The 21,581-nt window shown below is 40.0% G+C and overlaps 1 long non-coding RNA gene across 1 annotated transcript; it reads right to left on the minus strand.

Moving 5' to 3' along the window:
* Positions 1-9,188: 9,188 nt before the first annotated feature.
* Positions 9,189-16,524, minus strand: LOC132397719 (uncharacterized). The gene is made up of 3 exons (XR_009513422.1): positions 16,420-16,524; positions 12,890-12,964; positions 9,189-9,692 (listed from the first exon to the last, which is right to left on the minus strand). It is a non-coding gene; the product is annotated as an uncharacterized LOC132397719 (long non-coding RNA).
* Positions 16,525-21,581: the final 5,057 nt, after the last annotated feature.

Genomic DNA, 21,581 nt, shown 5'->3' on the forward strand with positions numbered 1-21,581 from the left:
TCCTAATGAAGTACAGTCACTGTCTTGCCTTCATTATAACTACATTAATATGTTTGGACCAGGTTGGATCCTCAGAGATCTTGACACCCAGCAACTTGAAACTACTCACTCTCCACTTCTGATCCCTCTATGAGGATTGGTATGTGTTCCTTTGTCTGGCCCTTCCTGAAGTCCACAATCAGCTCTTTTGTCTTACTGACACTGAGTGCCAGGTTGCTGCTGTGGCACCACCCCACTAGTTGGCATATCACACTCCTGTATGCCCCCTTGTCACCATCTGAGATTCTATCAATAGTTATCAGCAGCAAATTTATAGATTGTATTTGGTATTTCTCTCTTTATTCCACATAATATCTGTGCCGTTATTATATACAATAACAAAAGTCTTTAGAGTATAGGGTTCATTGATAGTGCACAATTACACAGTTGAGTCCAGAACAATAAATAAACTTCTTCCCATGGCAATTGTGGAATTTTAAATTTAGTAAAATAATCTATAATGAGAGGTGGGATGAATGCTCTGTCAGCATTGTTAACCACAAAACTACTGCTTTTAAAAATAAAATCCAAACAATAAAATGTGATTTTTATGAATCCTGATGGAATGAAATCACAACCAACCCGATGATCTTGCCAAGCTTACAAACTTTTAGGAACAACTGTCTAAATCAGGAAAGCATTGGCATAAGGTTGTCGAAATGCAAAATGACAATTGTACTTAAAAAAAATCAAATATTACAGGCAGTACCATCTAATCTCTTGTTTCATTAAAGACCCAGCAGATAGAATCATAATCCATCCAGTATTTTCTCTAGATCCTCAAGTATTTTAGCAGCTGGCTATATAAAGCAAGGAAGCCTTCTCGTTGTTACCTACCATGACTTAATGATAGGTGACAATGAGAAGGCTACCTAGCCATATATAACAACACGGAAAAAAAAGTATTAAGGGCACAAAAGGAATTGTGTTGAATATCAGAATTAACACCATCAATAACCAGATGGCCATGTTCTGAAGAGTGAACTGTCAAGGAAAAGAAAAGGAATTGAGGAAGTCAACCCCTGCAGCATATTCTCCCATTCACACAGATTATGTCTGATCTGATTTTTGGTTCATGTCAGCCTTGCTTTCTGTAACCTAAAACTTCTATTGTGTTGAGAAGAAGTCCCCTTCAGCCCTATACTGCACTGACCAGGTTTTACCATTTGTCTTATGTTTGCTCCATATTCCTCCAAAGCAGGGGTTCTCAACCTGGGATCCACAGACCCCTTGCTTAATGGTATGGTCCACAGCATAAAAGAGGTTGGGAACCCCTGCCCTAAACCTTTCATTATCATGTCTAAACATCTATAAAGTGTTATAACAGTTCCTACCCATGCAGCTTTCTCTGACAGCTTGTTCTATAGACCCACCACTCTCTATATTTCATGATATCTAGCAACTTGACTCTTGGGTAGAGAATTTCAATGATTCATGGCCCTCAGAGAAGAAATTCTTCCTTTTCCAAATTAAATGCACAGACTTTGGATGTGAAACTCTTAACACTGGTGTTACGTACCCCGTAACCGGGTGTCTGACCAGCAAAGATAGAAGTATCCGTTGGAGTCTGGTGGTACTATTTTCAAACAGGTTTATTAGTAAAATATACAAATCAATATCAACAATGCAAATATACAGATAATACACATTAGCAATACTAAACCTAAAAATGTGGGTATAATAATAATCAATAATAAACAACTCTATCGATGTCTAGGGGATAATGAATTGTCATATGTGAATGTAAAGTTCAGTTCAGTTCATACGTGCTGAGGTAGTTGTTGGTCACTTTGTTGGAGAGAGAGAGCAAACAGTGACAACTAACCTTCCTTTACGTTCTTGATCCGTCGATGTGTTGTGGCCATTCACGTATGACCCCTCTGTCCTTCAGCTAGACCGTTCTGTGGTGGACTCATCACCCAGGCAAGGGTGGACACACACCAGCCCTGCTATAACACTGAGTTAAACTGACCAATCCTTTGTTCGGTCCCCAATGCCCCACACCTTCTTGTGGGTTCCAACACTCAAGCAGTGCTCAATAGTGTGTCTCCTGGTGCGTCTGAGGGGTGTCTCCCCAAACCAAACTTTTATCCCTACTCATGGGGTCTCAGGTGTCAATCAGTTTTGAATGGCTGTGTTCATCAAACCAGCCCACTCCGGCTGTCCACTGAAGAATTTTAATGAACAGAATAGTACCAAGTAAATAGCCCTCTCCGGAGCCATAAGTCTTTCAGGAGTTCATAATATGGTGGGTCAACAAGTCTCCCTCCCCCGGTCTTATCTCTCCCTTTTCTGAAGCAGATGTTCCAGTCCCAGTATGTTTTCCCTTTGTCTCTCTTTCTCTCTCATTAGCAGCATGGTAACAGTAACAGTTTGTGATTTCCCCCGGGGGGGGTGGGGGGGAACATGGGCAACTCTGTACCCTTCTGCCCATCAGAGTTGTTCATCCTTCGTAGCACTGGAAAGTGAAGTAGTCACTACTTTCACAAAATTGGCTATGCTATCAGAGGTGACAAATAATATTAGTGCCACTTCAGTTTTTTGACATGAGTCTGATCACCTTTCAGTGGCATTAACATGGGTGAGTTCATCATCAGCTGGAGCTCCTCACTATACTGCAATGGTTTGGGAAGTTGGTTCACCATTTCCTCAGGAGTAATTGGGAACAGAACATTAAAGCACAAACAATATCAGAATCAGGGTTATTATCACTGGCATGTGACATGAAATTTGTTAACTTAGCAGCATCAGTTCAATGCAATACATAATCTAGCAGAGAAAAAAATAAAACAATAATAAAAAAAGTAAATCAATTACGTATATGGAATAGATTTTTTTTTAAGTGCAAAAACAGAAATATTTTTTTAAAAAATGTAGTGTCCAAAGCTTCAAAGTCCATTTAGGAATTGGAAAGCAGAGGGGAAGAAGCTGTTCCTGAATCACTGAGTGTGTGCCTTCAGGCTTCTGTACCTCTGATCTGATGGAAAAGGGCACGTCCAGGGTGCTGGAGGCCCTTAGTAATGGATGCTGCCTTTCTGAGACACTGCTCCCTAAGATGTCCTGGGTATCTTGTACACCCATGAAAAACTTTTAACAAATTAAAGAGGTGCAAAATATAATAATGTTATTTTCTGGTAAGTTAAAGCAGCTGGAGACTTACAAATATTAAAATCATGTATGATTATAGCTTGGAAGGAGAGAATTGTCTTCAAATTGAACTATGCAAAAGCAATTCAGCTGCTGCCTTCTCCGAAAAATTGGCAAGTTCTTTCCTTTCAGATATTTATCCTGCTCTCTTTAGAAAACTACAATTCAATCATTTGGCAGTACACTCCATACCAGAACCACTCACCATGTTTAAAAAAACACTCAAGCACTTCTGGTTCTTTACCCATACACTTTCTTCCCACAACCGTTCCTGCCACTTTTGAAGTCTCTGCTGATAGGAACAGTTTTTTCTTAATAATTCTGACAATACCCTTGATTTTGCTCATGAATTTTGATATCTATCTCTCGCTCTCAGTTTCCTTTTCTTCAATGAGAGCAATCCCAACTTCACTCCTTCTGTTTACACAAAGTTCCACATCTTTGGAATTTTTCTGATAAACAACTTCTGCATTGTCTCCCAAATTATTTGTATGTCTTAAATTGGCACTAAGCCAATGTTTGATGTACTTATCTTAAATTCTGTATTTATATCTGTAATCCCAATATGCTTTTTTAAAAACTATGTTGTCAACTTGGATATCCACAGCTTTGAATTAATTTCAAATTTCACTCTTCTTATCCCCCTTCTGGACTTGTGCCCTCAAGTATATATTGCTTCTTTTTGTTCTCATTAAGTGTATCCACATTTCTCTGTATTAAATTTCATCTGCTAACTATCCACCCAGTTCACTGGCATATTTCCATCTTCAAAACAGCACATTACTCCTCCAAGTTTTGTGCTAACCTTTGGACATTTTACTTCACCATTCCTGTCAAACCTGGTCCCACTGTCTCCACCCAGCTAATGGGACTCACAACTCATTACAGATTTATTACCCATATCCTATTCAACCCCAGTTCTCATCCTCGTTTTCTCATTGAACCAATTCCTCCTAGTTTTAACTCTCCTTGCCTAAAGTTTAGATTGTTGCCTGTTTAGATTTAGTTTCTATTCTTTCATGTGGCCCCTCGTTGCTTGTTATTTTGCAGTCTGTTATTAAAGTTATCAATTAAACATTGAATCATCTCTGCTGCTGTGCTTTTTGGTTCAAACCCCCTCTACGTTTCCTAACAATACCCGAATGCAAGTAATTAATATACAATAACAAAAACAGTAGTCTTTGTATCAACAGACATGAAGCTTTCTGTATGCTTCTCCCTCCAGAGTCTAGTCCAAAAAGATGCAGGCTCTCCCTGGGCTTGGAATGATCAATTTACATAAAAGCAGACATTTAGGACATTGGCAGAATGGACTGGGATAGTTTTGCCTGGTCTTCTGGGTGGGAAGTTCTTCCCTGTGTGCCTTCGCACCCTATTACATTCCACCCCACCCCAAGCTGTAAAAATCAGAGGCTGAGTTGAGATGAGCAGAGATGGGAATATTGAGTATTGCTCAAGTAAAGGGTTTCAACCAGAAATGTTGATGGTTTGTTTCCTTCCACACATGCTGCTCAACCCAGTGAGTTCCTCCAGCGAATTGCTTGTTGCTCCAAATTCCAGCATCTGCAGTCTCCTGTGTCTCCACTGGCCCTCTTTCTGTTCATATCAATCAATATCACTCTGTCTTTCTCACTTCCACTGATCACTTCTTTCTTTCTTCTTTCCACCGCTATCCCTCTGAAGTTTATCATTTTGACAGCCCATCGGTTTAAAAGATTAACACTGTTTCTCTCACCACAAATGCTAACTCACTTGCTGAATACTTATAGCATTTCCTGCTTTATTTTAGATTTACAGTATCTATGTTCTTTCGTGACTTGTTGTTTAAAAAATCCACACTGGCTCTCTCAAATCAATTCACTTGTCCAGTGCAGCTAATTCTGTCTCTGATTTTTCCTTGTGGATCTTTCAAGAATTCTCACTTATTCGGGCTCTGTTTAACAGAACGTCCATTACTTATGGTACTACTTATTCCTACTAATCCTTTTCCATCTTTTTGCCATGCTCACCCACACGCTTGTGTTTTTGTTGATAGTCCTTAGACCGAACCACCACCATTCCATTGGTGACAGTTTTTGGTGCTGCTTCTTGCACCTGTGCAGAACTCAACAATTTTATCACTCCACTCTCAAGTTCACATCGATCATTTCTGATTCTACTCTCCCTTCTCTCGATCTCATTCTCTTCACCTCAGGAGAAAAAAAATTCCACCGATAGACCCATAGACTCCCAAATCTCAGAGATGACACCTCCTCCTATCCTATCTCTGTGAGGATGCCTTTCCTTTCTTCCAGTTTCTCTGTCTCCAGAACTAATGAGATGCCCTCCTTCTTCAAAGAAAGGGGCTTTCTTTCCTCCACCATCAATACTGCCTTCACCTCCATTTTGCACATGTCTTCCCTCACCCTATCCTCCTGCCACAATATCAGGGATAGGGTTCCTCCTGTCCTCACCTACCACCCCACTAACCTCCATGTCCAGCACATAATTCTCCATAACTTCTATCATCTCCAACAGGATCCCACCACCACACACATTTTTTCCTCCCCCTTACTTTCCACTTTCCACAGGGATTGTTCCCTACTCAACTCCCTTATCTACTGGTCCCTCCCCACTGATCTCCCTCCTGGCACTTATCCTTGCAAGCGGAACAAGTGCTTCACCTGGCCCTACACCTCCTCCCCCATTACTATTCAGGGCCCCAAACAGTCCTACCAGGTGAGGTGACACTTCACCTGTGAGTCTGCTGTGATCATCTACTGTATCTGGTGCTCCCTGTGTTGCTTCCTATATATTGGTTAGACCTGACATAGATTGGGAAACCACTTTGCTGAGCATCTATCAGAAAAAGTGGGATCTCCTGGTAGCCAACCATTTCAATTCTATTTCCAATTCCCATTCCAATATGTCAGTCCAAGGCCTCCTTTGCTGCCATGATGAGGACACTCTCAGGTTGGAGTAGCAACACATTATATTCCGTCTGGGTAGTCTCCAACCTGGTGGCATGAACATCGATTTCTCAAACTTCTGGTAATTGCCCACTCCCCATTCATCATTCCACATTCCTGTTTCCCTCTCTCACCTTATCTCCTTAGCTGCCTATCACCTTCCTGTGGTGCTCCTCCTCCTCCCTTTTCTTCCATCAGATTCTCCCTCCTCCGGACCTTTATCTCTTTCACCAATCAACTTCCCAGCTCTTTACTTCACACCCCCTCCCCATCTCCCGGTTTCACCTATCACCGTACTTCCCCCCTCCCCCCACCTTCGTACTGTGACTCCTCATCTTTTTTTCCAGTCTTGATGAATGGTTTCAAACCTAAAACGTCAACTGTTTATTTCTTCCCATAGATGCTGACTTACCTGCTGAATTCTTCAAGCATTTTGCGTGTGCTGCCTTGGATTTCCAGCATCTGCAGGTTTTCTGTCTCCACCTCTTCATTAACCCTGCATTTTTATAGGCCCTGCCTACCAAAGCCCACACTGTGAAAAAGTGAGGTGCAATCTTACCACGTCAATTATATACAAAGAGCAAACTAAATATCTGCATCCATCTTTTTGTCTGGTACATTTGTTAGAAACATGGTGTTCGGTTTACTCCCTGTCATGGCACATGGCACTAATTTTCTTTGCACTACTTGTTTTATTTGAATTGTGTGGAATCCAACAGTCACTGAAGACAGCCCTCACAGTTGAGGGGAGAATTTATATTGCCCTCTACCCTATTTCTACTTGTCAGTTTATTTCTCCTAGAGTTTCACCAAAAGATTGACTACAGATTATCTAAGAAATTTACCATCTATGCTCTCAAAAAATAGAAGCATCGCTCTGCAGGATGAAGCAATGTTAGAATAATATATGGTAATATCATTTTGATGAAACAAACACAATTCTAATATTTTTCCTTTATGTGTAGTGTAATATTATTTTGCCCTAAGTGGAGGACAAGTTAAGACTTTGATGTTAAAAACTGATAAAAGTTGCTATCATAATAAACCCTTTCCATACTCCAAATTAGTGGTCGCCAACCCGTCAATCACAATCAACCGGTTGATCTTTGAGACTTTCCCAGTAGATCCCGAAAAAAAATGAAAAATAAATACACAAATACTGTTGAGAGATTGTTTCCGGGTTGCGGAGTTTTCGTTCCGTTCTTTCTGCCCAGAGCGCATGTATGCAGCTCCCCCGCACTACACAGTGTAATTCAGTGGTCCCCAACCACCAGGCCATGAGGAAATGATATGAGTCAGTTGCACCTTTCCTCATTCCCTGTCAGCCCACTGTTGAACTTGAACCCACGCAAGGTCATCAGTCGCCTAAATGCAGTGACACCCTCGCGTGGCCGGTAAGAATCGCTGATGCCACTGGCCCGGAGCGCGGCCGGCGGGAAGCGCCGATGCCTTACTTATATTATCCTTAATTGTTTGGATGGAGGTTCGGAGTTATTGGCACTACTGTATATGTATTTAACATTATTCAATGGCCCATGTTGGTTAGTGTTTTTTTTTCTCTGGGGTCTTTTTTTTTTCTTTTTTCTCTTTATTTCTTCGTTCATCAATGTTATGACTTTGGGAGGTTATCTATTTTATTATATAAATGTATATTTAAACTATTAATTATGTACTCTCAAACACTTTGTATTCATGTTTTATTCATGTTTGTTTAAAATTAATAAAAAGATTTAAAAAGAAAGGGAAGTGCTGATGCTACTGGCCTGGAGCGCGGACAGATGGGTGCCACCTCTGAACCTGTTTAGCACACCGAACGATCATGGGGAATCCGGTGCTAAAATATTCGCAGACGACCTACAAGCGTAATTCAGGCTCAAGGTTTCATAAGTATCAGAGCAGCCACCGCACTGTGATCTACTGAATCAAACCTTTGTCAACCGATAGATCCTACGAGTGGGGCGGGCGCCGGCCTGTTGCACTCCTCGCTCGGTCACTCTCTCTCCGGACTGCGACCGCCGCGGCCCCAGTACGGGGACCTTTCAGCCCTGACCCTGTCCTCTCACCCCACCCATGACCAGCCGCACCTGGCCAAGGCGTCTCGCGGCGGGTGGGCAGAGGCTGGAGTTCGGCCCCAGAGGCTGTCTAATGAGGCAATGAAGCCCTCAAAACTGCTTCGGTACCCTGAGTCCAAGCACCCTGCACTTAAAGACAAACGCACTGAGTTTTTCAGCAGAAAAAACGTGAGCAGCGCGGGACAGAAGCTAAGTGCCGAGAGCTGCGAAAACTAAATTGCGGAATAGACTGGACATAAGGAACTTGCTTCGAGTATCACTGTATTCCGGTCATGTTTAACACCACCCCCCCCCCACCGTTGGCCGGTCCGCGAGAATATTATCAATATTAAATTGGTCCGTAGTGCAAAAAAGGGTGGGTACTCTGGGTGTTGATGCACTATTTCTACTTCTGGGTTGCGGGTTTTACTTCCGGTCTTTTCTGCCCCGGTGCACATGTGTGTGACTAATCGATCTGGGGTCGATCTTGCCTTTCTCTAAGGCCGAGGTAGGGGATCTTGGGCTTCAAAAGGTTGGTGACCACTACTCTAAATTGTACTTTATTCCAGGGATATTCTTTTGCTTTCCAAAATCTCGATCATCATCAGAGAGCTTGCTGAAGGGTATGTGAGGAGCGTTTATATTTCAACCCCTGGGAAATAAAGCTTAAACTTTTGCCTCAACCAATAAAAGAAATGATTAAGTAAGTCTACATGAAAGAGTATATTTTATTCAGTAAAACTTCATGCTGCAATAATAAAACATTATGCTGGCAATAAATGGCAATCATACCAAATTTATATTTTGCTTTCAAAAGCTCTTCCGTTCACCCCACTGTAGGCTGATCGATCTTCAAAGGTACATTTAGTGTCAGAGAAATGTATATAATATACATCCTGAAATCCTTTTTCTTCGCAACCATCCACAAAAACAGAGGAGTGCCCCAAAGAATGAATGGGTTAAATGTTAGAACCCCAAAGTCCCCCCCCCCAGTTTCCCTCCCTCCCGCGCGTAAGCAGCAGCAAGCAATGATTGCCCTCCTACCAGCAAAAAAAAATCAGCACCCACCATTGAGCACGCAAGCATGAGCAAAACAACAACAAAGACACAGACTTGCAGTACACCAAAGACTACTTGTTCACCTGGTAATTCGACATACCTCAGGCTCTCTCTCTCCCTAATGAGGGAGAAAGCAGTATCTCTATTTTACAGCAAGACGAGAGACATAACAAAGAATTCTCTGGTTTACGATGTTAAAAGTCTGTTGCATCGCTTTTTCCAAGCTCTGTGCACACAGCCAGGGATCTTCTGTCTCCAACGAAACATCAATCTCCTGCAGAGGTACTGACCTCCAATACCCCCCATCTCCAGAGCCATGAGATCCCGGCATCTAAAGGCAGGCGAAGCTTGTGGACCGAGCCCTTGGCCTGCCGAACAATGGCCATTCGTGAAACCCTGAGAGCAGGTCCCATTCCCACAAAGAACAGAGCATGTCTTCAAAAGAACCCTGAAAGGGAAAAATCGAGATATTACAGAAGGAAATAGAGCTGTTTCCAAAGATGCAAGCAATGGAGTCACCGTTAGATCACAAGAGAAAGGAGCAGAAGTCTGTTCCACCACTCTACCATGAGCTAGACTATTCTCCCGTCTAGTTCCAATTTCTGGCTTATTTTCCCATATCCCTTGATACCCTGACTAATTAGATATCTGTCAATCTCCTCCTTAAAAACCCCCAACGATTGGGCCTCCACAGCTGTATGTGGCAACGAATTCCATAAATCCATGACCGTTAGGTGCTGTTAATCCTCCTAATTTTATTTGTTTCCACAAGTTAAGGTGGAGGACTAAGAATGTGGGGAAAATGGCATTTGCAGAAACTGTAAATATAAGAATGCAAGCAGAAGTCAGTCATGAATTTGTTGAGGCAATGGGGTTTACCGTGAATTAAACTGATGGGTCCATTGGTGAGCTATTAACTTTACCAGATGCACCTCAACTTTACAGCATATTTGCCAGAGAATTTTGAAAATATTTGTGAGGCAATGCAAGCAATTTAGTGATGTAAAAAGAAATAAATAAAATCAAGAAATACATGGATGTAACTACATAGATTACATAAATGAAAATAATGGGATGATAAAAAAATGCAACATTTTAAAACATGCAAATCATTCTCTCTAACAATATTGCCCGGGGAAGTTCTTCAACAAGCTTATACCAAGTTGCAAATGTTTAAGTATTTCTTGAATGAGAATACTGTACCTTATACTCATAAATTCTGGGAAAAGCATGCCCTGACTTGAACAAACACAATACATTTCAATCCCTAATCATCAGATACTAGGTAAAATCACGAGACAAGTTCGTCAGGATTGGGATGAAGTCATATAAAAACAATTACCTAGAGAAAGCCTAAAGCAAACTAGGTTCAAATGGTTCTCAAAATCCTCACTGAGTATTTAGAAGAAATAAACACTGTTCATTAACAGACAAGAGATTCTGTAGACCTGGAAATCCAGAAGAACAAACAGAAAATGTTGGAGGAACTCAGCTGATCAGGCAGCATCTATAGAGAGAAATGAACAGTTGGCATTTCAGGCTGCAGCCTTTTATGAGGACTGCAAAAGGGGGGGGGGTGGGGAGAAGGTGAGTACACAAGGTGTACAAGCTTTCAGGTGATAGTTGAGACCAGGTGAGAGGGAAGATGAGTGGGTGAGGAAGTGAAAAGCTGACAGGTTAAGGGTTAAGAGGTTAAGGGCTGAAGAAGAAACCTAAGTTTCTTGTGAACCATGGGAGAAAGGAAAGGAGGAGCGGTACCCGAGGGAAGTGAGGAGAAAAGGAGGGATAAGAGAGGAGACAAACTGCAGAATGGAATAAGAGAGAAGTGTTAGGAAAGAGAAAGGAGAAATTACCTAAAATTAGAGAAATTGATGTTCATGCAGTTAGGTTTTGATCTATCCAGGTGGAATATGAGGTGTTGCTCTTCCAACCCAAGAGTAGCTTCTTTGTGGCAGTAAAGGAGGCCATGAACTGATATATTGGAATGGGAATGGAAGTGGATTTAAAGTGGGTGGTCATCTTTTGCGGCAGATAGAGCGAAGATGGTCGATGAAGCAGTCTCCCAATCTACGTCAGATCTCACGGATGTAGAGACCACACCAGGAGCACCGGATTCTGCAGGTGACTCCGACACACTTACAGGTGAAGTGTCGCTTCAGCTGGAAGAACTGTTTGGGGCCTTAGTGGTGGTGAGGGGGAAGGTGTAGTGGCTTACAGGTGTAAACACCCAGAGGGAGATCAGTGGGGAGGCATGATTCGACAAGGGAGTTGCGTAGAGAGCGATCCTTAGGGATAATAGAGGGGTGGGGGGGGGGAATAGAAAAATGTGTTTAATGGTAGGATCCCATTGAAGCTGGCAGAAGTTATGTGCTGGATATGGCGATATAAAGGGTGATAGGAAAGAACAAGGGGAACTCACACGCTGTTATGGCGGAAGGGAGAAGAGATTGGATGTCCAGAAAATGGAGGAGATGCAGTTGAAGGCAGCAGCAATGGTAGAGAAATGAAAACCTGTTCCTTGGAGGAGAATACCTCAGACGTTCTGGATTGGAAAGCCTCATCTTGAGAACAAACACGGCAGAGACAGAGGAACTGAGAGAAGGGTACAGTATTTTTACAAGTGACAGGGTGACATGATAGCTCTGGGAGTCAGTAGGTTTGCAAAGGATATAATTAGACAGTCTGTCTCCAGAGATGGAGACAGAGAGATTGAGAAAGGGGAGAGATGTCCAAGATATATCATGTAAATTTAATAACAGGATGGAAGTTGCAGGCAAAGTTGATGAAATTTACAGACTCATCACTAATGTAGTTGTTGACGTAGGGCAGAAAGAGTTGAGGGGCATACCCAGTGGAGGCTTGAAACATGAACTATTTCATATAGCCGACAAAAAGGCAGGCATAATTGGGGCCCATGCAAATGTCTATGGCTGCAGCTTGGGTTTGGAGAAGTTGAGAGGAGCCAAGAAAAATTGTTGATGGTGAGAACAAGTTCCACCAGACGAAGGAGTGTGGTGGCGGAAGGGAACTGGTTAGGTCTGTTGTCTAGAAAGAAGGAGAGCTTTAAGGCCTTCATAATGGGGCATTTAAGTGTATATGGACTAGAAATCCTTAGTGAAATTGAGGCAATCAGGCCCAGGGAACTTAAAAGTGATTGAAGAGATCGAGCATGTGCGAAGAATCCAGTTTAAACCTGGAACATGAAACACTGTACATTCTTGTTTAATAACTTAATAGACATGTTCAAAATGATCAACTATGTATTATATTGTTGAAACCAACTAAAGACTATTGATATAATATTTGATTGAACAACATACATAATGTTGTGCTCAAATTATGTCCATCAGTTAACAAGTTTTCATTGCAGGTTTCAATGGTTAAAAGTCCTTTTAATTGTGGTAAGTTGAGGCATAGAGATTCGAGAACAAACATAAATACAAATTGATAACTGGAGTATACCACTTTCCCCTCAAGCCCCACCTCCGGTCTAACTATAACCTCAATGCAGCATTTCCATCCACCAAAGGTAATCATTCACTACCGTGCTTATCAGATACCTATCAACCTTTGTTTTAAACATATTCAGATTCTGCTTCTATGACCTTTTGAGGGGAGGGGAGGGGGGAGACAGAAGAACAATACCTGCAGTTTGCGTACCGTCCCAAGCGCTCAACAGATGACGCCATTGCCACCACCACGCACCTGGACCTAACCCACCTGCACAAAAAAGACACAAATGTTCGGATGCTGATCATAGACTTCAGTTCAGTATTCAACAGAATCATTCCTCAGAAACTGATTGGAAAGCTGAGCCTACTGGGCCTGAACACCTCCCTCTGCAACCGGATCCTAGACTTCCTGACTGGGAAACTTCAGCCAGTCCGGATTGGGTGCAGCATCTCCAACACCATCACACTGAGCACGGGGACTCCCCAGGGTTGCGTGCTCAGTCCACTGCTGTTCACCCTGCTGACCCATGACTGTGCTGCAACACACAGCTCAAACCACATCATCAAGTTCGCCAATGACACGACCGTGGTGGATCTCATCAGCAAGAACAACGAGTCAGCTTACAGAGAGGAGATGCAGTGGCTAACAGACTGGTGCAGAGCCAACAACCTGTCTCGGAATGTAGTTCAGTCTAGTTTTTTGTACTGTGTCATGTAACACCATGGTCCTGAAAATCGTTGTCTCATTTTTACTATGCACTGTACCAGCAGTTATGGTCGAAATGACAATAAAAGTTGACTTGACTTGACTTGATGATGATATGCCGGGGGGTGGGGGTTGATGATGATATGCCGGGGGGTGGGGGTTGATGATCATATTCTAGGAGGGGGTGATGATGATGTTACTCTGTCCAAGACCATCACTACACGTGCCAACCAGAAGCCATGGTTGACCGCAGAGGTGCGTGCGCTGCTGAGGTCCCGCGACTCTGCCTTCAGAGCAGACGACAAGGCAGCTCTAACAACAGTGAGGGCCAAACTGTCCCAAGCCATCAGAGGGGCCAAGCGTGCACATGCGCAGCTAATCCAGTCACTTCCAGGACATCGGTGATATGCGGCACATGTGGGAGGGCATCCAGGACATCACCAATTACAAGACAACATCACCTGACTGTGCAGGTGGTGCCTCCCTCCCAGATGCGCTGAATAACTTCTATGCCCAGTTTGAGGCAAAAAATGACGTGGCGGCGAGGAAGTCCACTGCTCCTACAAATGACCAGGCTCTGTGTCTCTCCATGGCTGACGTGAGAAGAACCCTGTGCAGGGTCAACCCACGGAAGGCTGCTAGACCAGACAACATTCCTGGTAGAGTGCTCAGAGGATGAGCAAACCAGCTAGCAGATGTTCTCACTGATATCTTCAATATCTCCCTGAGCAGTGCCACCATTCCAATGTGCTTCAAGGCCGCCACCATCGTCCAGACAGAGGTGATGGACAGGTAAGGAGATAAGGTGAGAGAGGGAAACAGAAATGGGGAATGGTGGGGAGGGCAATTACCAGAAATCAAAGAAATCGATGTTCATGCCTTCAGGTCAGCGCCTACCCAGATGGTATATAAGGTGTTGCTTCCTGAGACCACACAAATTTCTTCTTGGTGCTCCAGTTTCTTCCCATATTCTAAAGATGTTCTGGTTGGGGTGAGTCAGTTGTGAGCATGTAACTTTGGTACCAGACGTATCAGGATACTTGCAAGCTTCGACATTTTCTCCCCCTCATGGAGTGAGTACCGTTTTGGATTCGCTCCATAACTTTTACTTTTTTTAACCTTTGATCACCCTTATTCAGCTTATTTTTACCTATACCGAAAGTTTCTTTATTCTTTTTTTTTGGATTTACTGCCAATCGTTTGTTGTGAACTTTTGATGATATGCAAACAGAAATGTCTCTCAGGTCTAAGGGACGGGATCCCGGACGTAATCCGAACGGTAACGGAAAAAAGCAGGCTCCGACACAACAAACACCATTAACTTTTGAATTGTTTATGGAGGTTTTGAATCAAAAATTTGCTGAACTACAACAATTTTTTAAAGAAGATATAAAGGTTTTTCAAGAGTACATGGTTAAGACGGATTTAGTAATTAAACAGCAACAAGCTCTTATTACGTCTCTGCAAGAAGAAGCTCGGAAGCGAGATTTGACTATTGGAAAACTGCAACAGGATTTAATTTCGACCATTAAGCTGATGGAAGCCCTTAAAGCCAAGAGTGACGATTTTGAGAATCTGTCCAGAAGACAGAACGTACGTATACTTGGTCTTCCAGACGGCATAGAAAAAGATGACCCTTTGAAATATTTTGCTCAACTTTTAGAAGAAGCGTTTCCGACAATTTTCCCGAATAACCCCCCTTTATTGGATCGGGCACATAGAATTCGGCGTCGATCACCGAGTGTTACAGACAAACCTTCGGTGATAATTGTCCGGTTCCATTATGTACATGACAAAGAACAAGTTATAAGAGCAGCTCGTCGGGTAGGAATGATTAAAATCAAAGATTTTTCCTTCCGCCTGATCGAAGATTTTAGTTCAGATCTTTTAAAAAGAAGGCTTCTTTTTAAACCGTTGATGGCTGAATGTTATGAGAAAAATCTGAAACCTGCGCTTCTATACCCTGCGAAGCTTCGAATTTCTCCGTCGAATGCTCCACGACAAGTTTTCCTTTCAACTTCAGAAGTGAGAAAATATCTGGAGGAGAACTTCCCTACTGCTACAGACACCAGTCTTTAATAAATGAATGATTCTGATCGTATAAGATGGTTCTTGATCTCTTAAACCAGAATTATAATCTGGTTATTGGTGTAGGTTCATCCTACACTTTATACTCAAGTTAAAGTGTGTTTGCGTCATGTTAATTGTTTTGCCTTATACACTTTAATCATTTAACTACATACTTGTCTATTAACTTTGTTCCTTTGAAGGTATATTTTTAATTCTTTGAAGCTAAATTTTTCCTTGATTAAGATGGTGGTTTTTTGGAAAAGATTTTTGGTTTTGCTTAAGATGGCATTATGTTTATATTTTTCGTGTTTCTCCCAGACAATGGTATCGCTTATCTCAGCTTAAATATTTTTTGTTTTGTCTGGGCCAGAGCCTGAGTTATAATTGTTTTTAGTGATTATATTTTTATTCTTTTTACAACTAACTATACTTAGAAATATGGTTTTTATTATAGCGATTTTATTTTTAAAGTCGGGGTGATTCTTTTATATATATCCTTTTTATATGGAGTGTTCTTCAGCTGACATGGGGGTAGGATTAGTGTAACGTTCTCCTTCGGGTGTAACGAACGCCGAATTTAACGTCCGGATAAACCACAGCCAATGCAAACCAGATCGCAGTAAGATTAACCATTTACTGTTCACTCTTCACATTAACATATGGTGAAAACTGTTGATAAAACAATACAAGATTGATACAGTATTTGTTCCTTCCTTAATATCACATTTCAAGTGTAAATACTTGCAAAGGTGACTATAACTACATTACACTAAGGTGCAGTATACAGGGAGAGTTTACCTGCTCCATTGACTACTTTAAGTACACTTCCATGCAAACTATCCGCGACTCTTTAACTAACGAAAGCATAAACATTATCTACCGTCGTTACTTCTAACAGGATCGGCGTTAACATCTTAGTTCAATATATGGATTATCTATTAACTTACAGCGTTGCTCTCACTGTGATTTCTCATGCCTGCAAAACAACTTCTGCTCAGGTGAGCCTCGTGGAAAGCCCCCACCCTCGTGCTAATTTCAAACCGGTGTTTTCCCACAAGACGCAGCGAAACCGGATGTGACGTCATCGCAAGCCGATATATTTTACATGCAATGAATATACTTTAAACACTTCTAATTCTAACTAGAAAATACTATTGAATGAATTACTAAGCAAAAATATTATAAACTAAATAACTGTCGTAAAGACAGCACAATTAGTCTTACTTTTTCTCTTTTTAAGTCATATTTTGGCTTTTTCTCTTTTTCTCGGGGGGTGGGGGGATGGTCTGTTTTCTAATTCTATTTTTTTTGTACCAGTTTGTGTCACTTTTTTTATTCGGGCTGTTTTTGAACTTCAAATATGTCTGTGTTGTCGTCACTTCCGGGTCTTCTCACTACTTTTGTTCCTCTTCCGGGTGCATGAGTTTATAAGTTGGTTAACCCTTTCTATACCAAAGGGTTGATTATAGAATTATGGCTCAGACCATTAATTTTGTGTCTTGGAATACTAATGGTTTAAATCATCCAATTAAACGAAAGAAGATTTTCAAAGTATTCCAAAGACTTAATGCTCATATCATTTTTGTACAAGAAACTCATGTGAGGAGGGAGGACAAATTTCGTTTTTTTAGATTTTGGCAGGGTCAACAGTATCATGCAAATTCGAATGCTAAAGTAAAAGGAGTTTCAATTTTTATTGACTCCTCTATTTCATTTGTTCAACATGATATTTTTTCGGATCCGAATGGCAGATTTCTGTTAATAATGGGTTTACTTTGTAATAAAAAGGTTGCTTTGGTTAATGTTTATGCTCCAAATGTGGATTGTCCTGACTTTTTTAAGTCTTTATTTACTTCTTTACCCAATCTAAACGAATATAAGTTAATAATGGGTGGTGACTTTAATTGTTGTTTAAATCCTCTGATGGATAAATCTTTATCTATTCAGACTTTACCTAATAAGTCGGCCACTTGTATTAACTCCTTTTTGACTGACAATGGAGTTTTTGATGTTTGGAGATTTCGGCATTCTAATGACAAAGAGTTTTCTTTTTTCTCACATGTTCATCACTCTTATTCAAGAATTGATTATTTTTTTGTAGACTCTTGTTTTATTCCATTGGTAATCGGTTGTAACTATGATATTATAGCTATCTCTGATCATGCTCCGTTATTACTTTCTATGAAATTTACGGATACAGCTTTTAATGCTAGACAATGGCGATTTGACTCTACCTTGTTGCAAGACTCTGACTTTATTAAATTTATGGAGGAGCAGATCGACTTCTTCTTCTCAACTAATTCTACAGATGATATTTCCTGCGGAACACTTTGGGACACTTTTAAAGCTTATATACGTGGACAGATTATTTCTTATTCTGTTGGTTTGAGGCAACGTATCAAGATGGAAACTCTTTTATTGGTTGATAAAATTAAAGAGATTGATAAGAAATATTCGATTGCTCCTAGTAAGGAGCTTTACAAACAAAGGGTTGAACTTCAAATGGAACATAGTTTATTACTTACATCCTCGATTGAAAATCAATTAATGAAAACTAAATCTGATTTTTATATACATAGTGATAAATCTGGTAAACTGTTAGCTAGTCAATTGAAGAATGCTCTGGTTAAACGTCAAATCACTAAGATTGGTCAGCAGAATGGGAATCTGACAGTTAATCATGATGAGATAAATAAGGCATTTCAAGATTTCTATACCTCCCTGTATCAATCTGAATTTCCTCAAGATTATAATACCATGTCTGATTTTCTGGGGAAATTAAATTTTCCAAGGTTATCATCTGATGATCTTTTGATATTGGATACTCCTATTACGGATGTAGAAATTAAAGGGGCTATTTCCTCAATGAATTCTGGGAAAGCACCGGGTCCAGATGGTTATACAGTTGAATTTTTTAAATTTTTTTCCGCTACTCTTTCCCCTTGGTTAGGTAAGGTTTTTGAGGAGGCCATTAGATTAGGGAATTTGCCACAATCTTTTTATAGAGCTTCCATTTCTCTAATATTGAAGAAAGATAAAGACCCTACTAATTGTGCTTCTTATAGACCTATATCTTTATTGAATGTAGACTCCAAGATTTTTTCTAAGTTACTGGCATCTAGATTGGAGAAGGTATTACCCAAAATTATTTCAGATGATCAAACTGGCTTTATTAAAAATCGTTATTCTTTTTTTAACATTAGGAAATTGTTGAATATTGTTTATACTCCCTCACATGATACTTCAGAATGCGTGATTTCATTAGATGCGGAGAAAGCATTTGACAGAGTTGAATGGCCTTACTTATTTAATGTGTTGGAGAAGTTTAATTTTAGTCCGATATTTATATCGTGGATTAAATTGATTTATCATACTCCAGTAGCCTCAGTGGTTACCAATAATCAAAGATCTCCCTTTTTTCGCCTATTTCGGGGCACTAGACAGGGATGTCCTCTTAGTCCATTACTATTTAACATTGCCTTAGAACCTTTGGCAATTGCCATCAGACAATCACAGGATATTTTGGGTATTAATCGTGGGACAGATATTCATAAGTTATCTTTGTATGCAGATGATTTATTACTATTCATTTCTAACCCGGAGAAATCCATTCCAGCAGTTTTATCATTATTGGCTCAATTTAGTGAGTTTTCTGGGTACAAGTTAAATCTTAATAAAAGTGAATTGTTTCCATTAAATAAACGGGTCCCAATTTATGGAAATTTACCCTTTAAATTAGTTAATGACTCTTTTACTTATTTAGGGATCAAAATCACAAAGAACCATAAAGATTTGTTTGGATTTAATTTTTTACCCTTAATTGATCAGATTAAAGGTTTGTTTACTAAGTGGTCACCTTTGTCTCTATCTCTAATAGGCAGGATTAATGCTATTAAGATGGTTATTTTACCTAAGTTTTTATATATTTTTCAAGCGATACCAATTTTTATCCCGAAATCTTTTTTTACTAATGTTGACTCTAAAATTTCTTCATATATATGGCAGTATAAAAATCCCAGGTTAGGTAAAACATATTTACAGAAGACAAAAAAGGAAGGCGGGTTAGCATTACCTAATTTCAGATTTTACTATTGGGCAGCTAACATTAGATATTTGTTATGCTGGTTGAAAGATGGGGGTGGATCTTTTGGCCCTTGTTGGGTGAGTTTAGAAACTAAATCGGTATCAGCTTATGCTTTGGGTTCTATTTTAGAGACTTCTCTCCCTTTTGCTCTTTCTAAATTGCCGAAACGAATTGACAACCCGATAGTTAAACATACATTGCGTATATGGTTTCAATTTCAGAGATTTTTTGGGTTGACTCAATTCGTTTTAAATAGTCCTATTGTATCTAATTGTTTTTTTCACCCTTCCATTATAGATCAAGCTTATTCAGCTTGGAAAACTAAGGGATTACTAAGATTTTCTGATTTATTTTTAGATAATTGTTTCATGTCTTTTGAACAATTATCCAACAGATATAACTTGCCGAGATTTCATTTTTTTAGATATTTACAGATTAGACATTTTTTAAGTTCTGTACTCTCTACGTTTCCAAATTTTGTGCCTTCAGATACTTTGGAGAGTTTATTTGAATTAGACCCTTTTCAAAAAGGGCTTATTTCAAAACTTTATAATATAATTATGAAGATACGTTCAGAGCCCCTTTATAAGACTAAACAGGATTGGGAAAGAGAGCTTAGTTTTAGTATTTCTAGTGAGAATTGGGATAGAATTCTTCAATTAGTTAATACATCATCGTTATGTGCCAAACATTCATTAATACAATTTAAGGTTGTACATGTCCAAGGATAAATTAGCTCATTTTTACTCTCATATAAGTCCTATTTGTGATAGATGTCATTCTGAAATTGCGTCTTTAACTCACATGTTTTGGTCGTGTTCACTTTTGGAGAAATATTGGAAAGATATTTTTGATATTATTTCTGCGGTTTTGAATATTGATTTACAACCTCATCCTATTACCGCAATTTTTGGTTTACCAATGTTAGATTCACAGCATTTATCTTCTTCAGCCCGTCGAATGATTGCATTTCTAACTCTGATGGCTAGAAGATCTATATTGTTGAATTGGAAAGAAATTGATCCTCCCACTGTATTTAATTGGTTCTCTCAAACTATGTTAAGTTTAAATTTAGAAAAAATTAGAAGTGGTACTTTTGAGACTTCTATTAAATTTGAAAAGTTATGGAGACCATTTATTCAACATTTTCATATGATGTAATATGACCCTGTGCCAAGTACATTTGATTTCCTAGCTTTTAGCTTATGTATTTTGAGAGGACCGGAAGTGACGGCATTGATGAATACTTATTTTTGTGAGATATTATAAACAGCCCACTTTTTTTTTTCTCCTTCTCTTTTGTTTGTTTTTCTTTCTTTTATATTACTTATTAGTTATAGTTATTAGATTAGATTAGTTAGTTTTGCATTATATAAATTTTTTTTTTGTTTTTTTTTCTTTTTTCTGTTTTTTTTATATTATACATTATGAAATATTTAGATTTACTATGTCTATACATATATCTTATGGCTTATGTCTTGGTAAACTCATTTATATTGTAATTATTATGTATGTTTTATTTTCATATGTAATGGAATGTGTATGTTGGTAATTTCTTTATCAATATATCATCTGTATTCTGTCCATATTACTAATATTAATAAAAAGATTTAGAAAGAAAGAAAGACATTTTCTCCCCCTCCCACCCCCCAAAGCACATTCTCACTGTATCAACAGACAATAGGTGCAGAAGTAGACCATTCGGCCCTTCGAGCCTGCACTGCCGTTCTGAGATCATGGCTGATCATCTACTATCAATACCTGGTTCCTGCCTTGTCCCCATATCCCTTGATTCCCCTATCCATAAGATACCTATCTAGCTCCTTCTTGAAAGCATCCAGAGAATTGGCCTCCACTGCCTTCTGAGGCAGTGCATTCCAGACCCCCACAACTCTCTGGGGGAAGAAGTTTTTCCTTAACTCTGTCCTAAATGACCTACCCCTTATTCTCAAACCATGCCCTCTGGTACTGGACTCTCCCAGCATCTGGAACATATTTCCTGCCTCTATCTTGTCCAATCCCTTA

This window comes from Hypanus sabinus, chromosome 8, assembly GCF_030144855.1.
Source record: "Hypanus sabinus isolate sHypSab1 chromosome 8, sHypSab1.hap1, whole genome shotgun sequence".
In the NCBI taxonomy this organism is placed as follows: domain Eukaryota; kingdom Metazoa; phylum Chordata; class Chondrichthyes; order Myliobatiformes; family Dasyatidae; genus Hypanus; species Hypanus sabinus.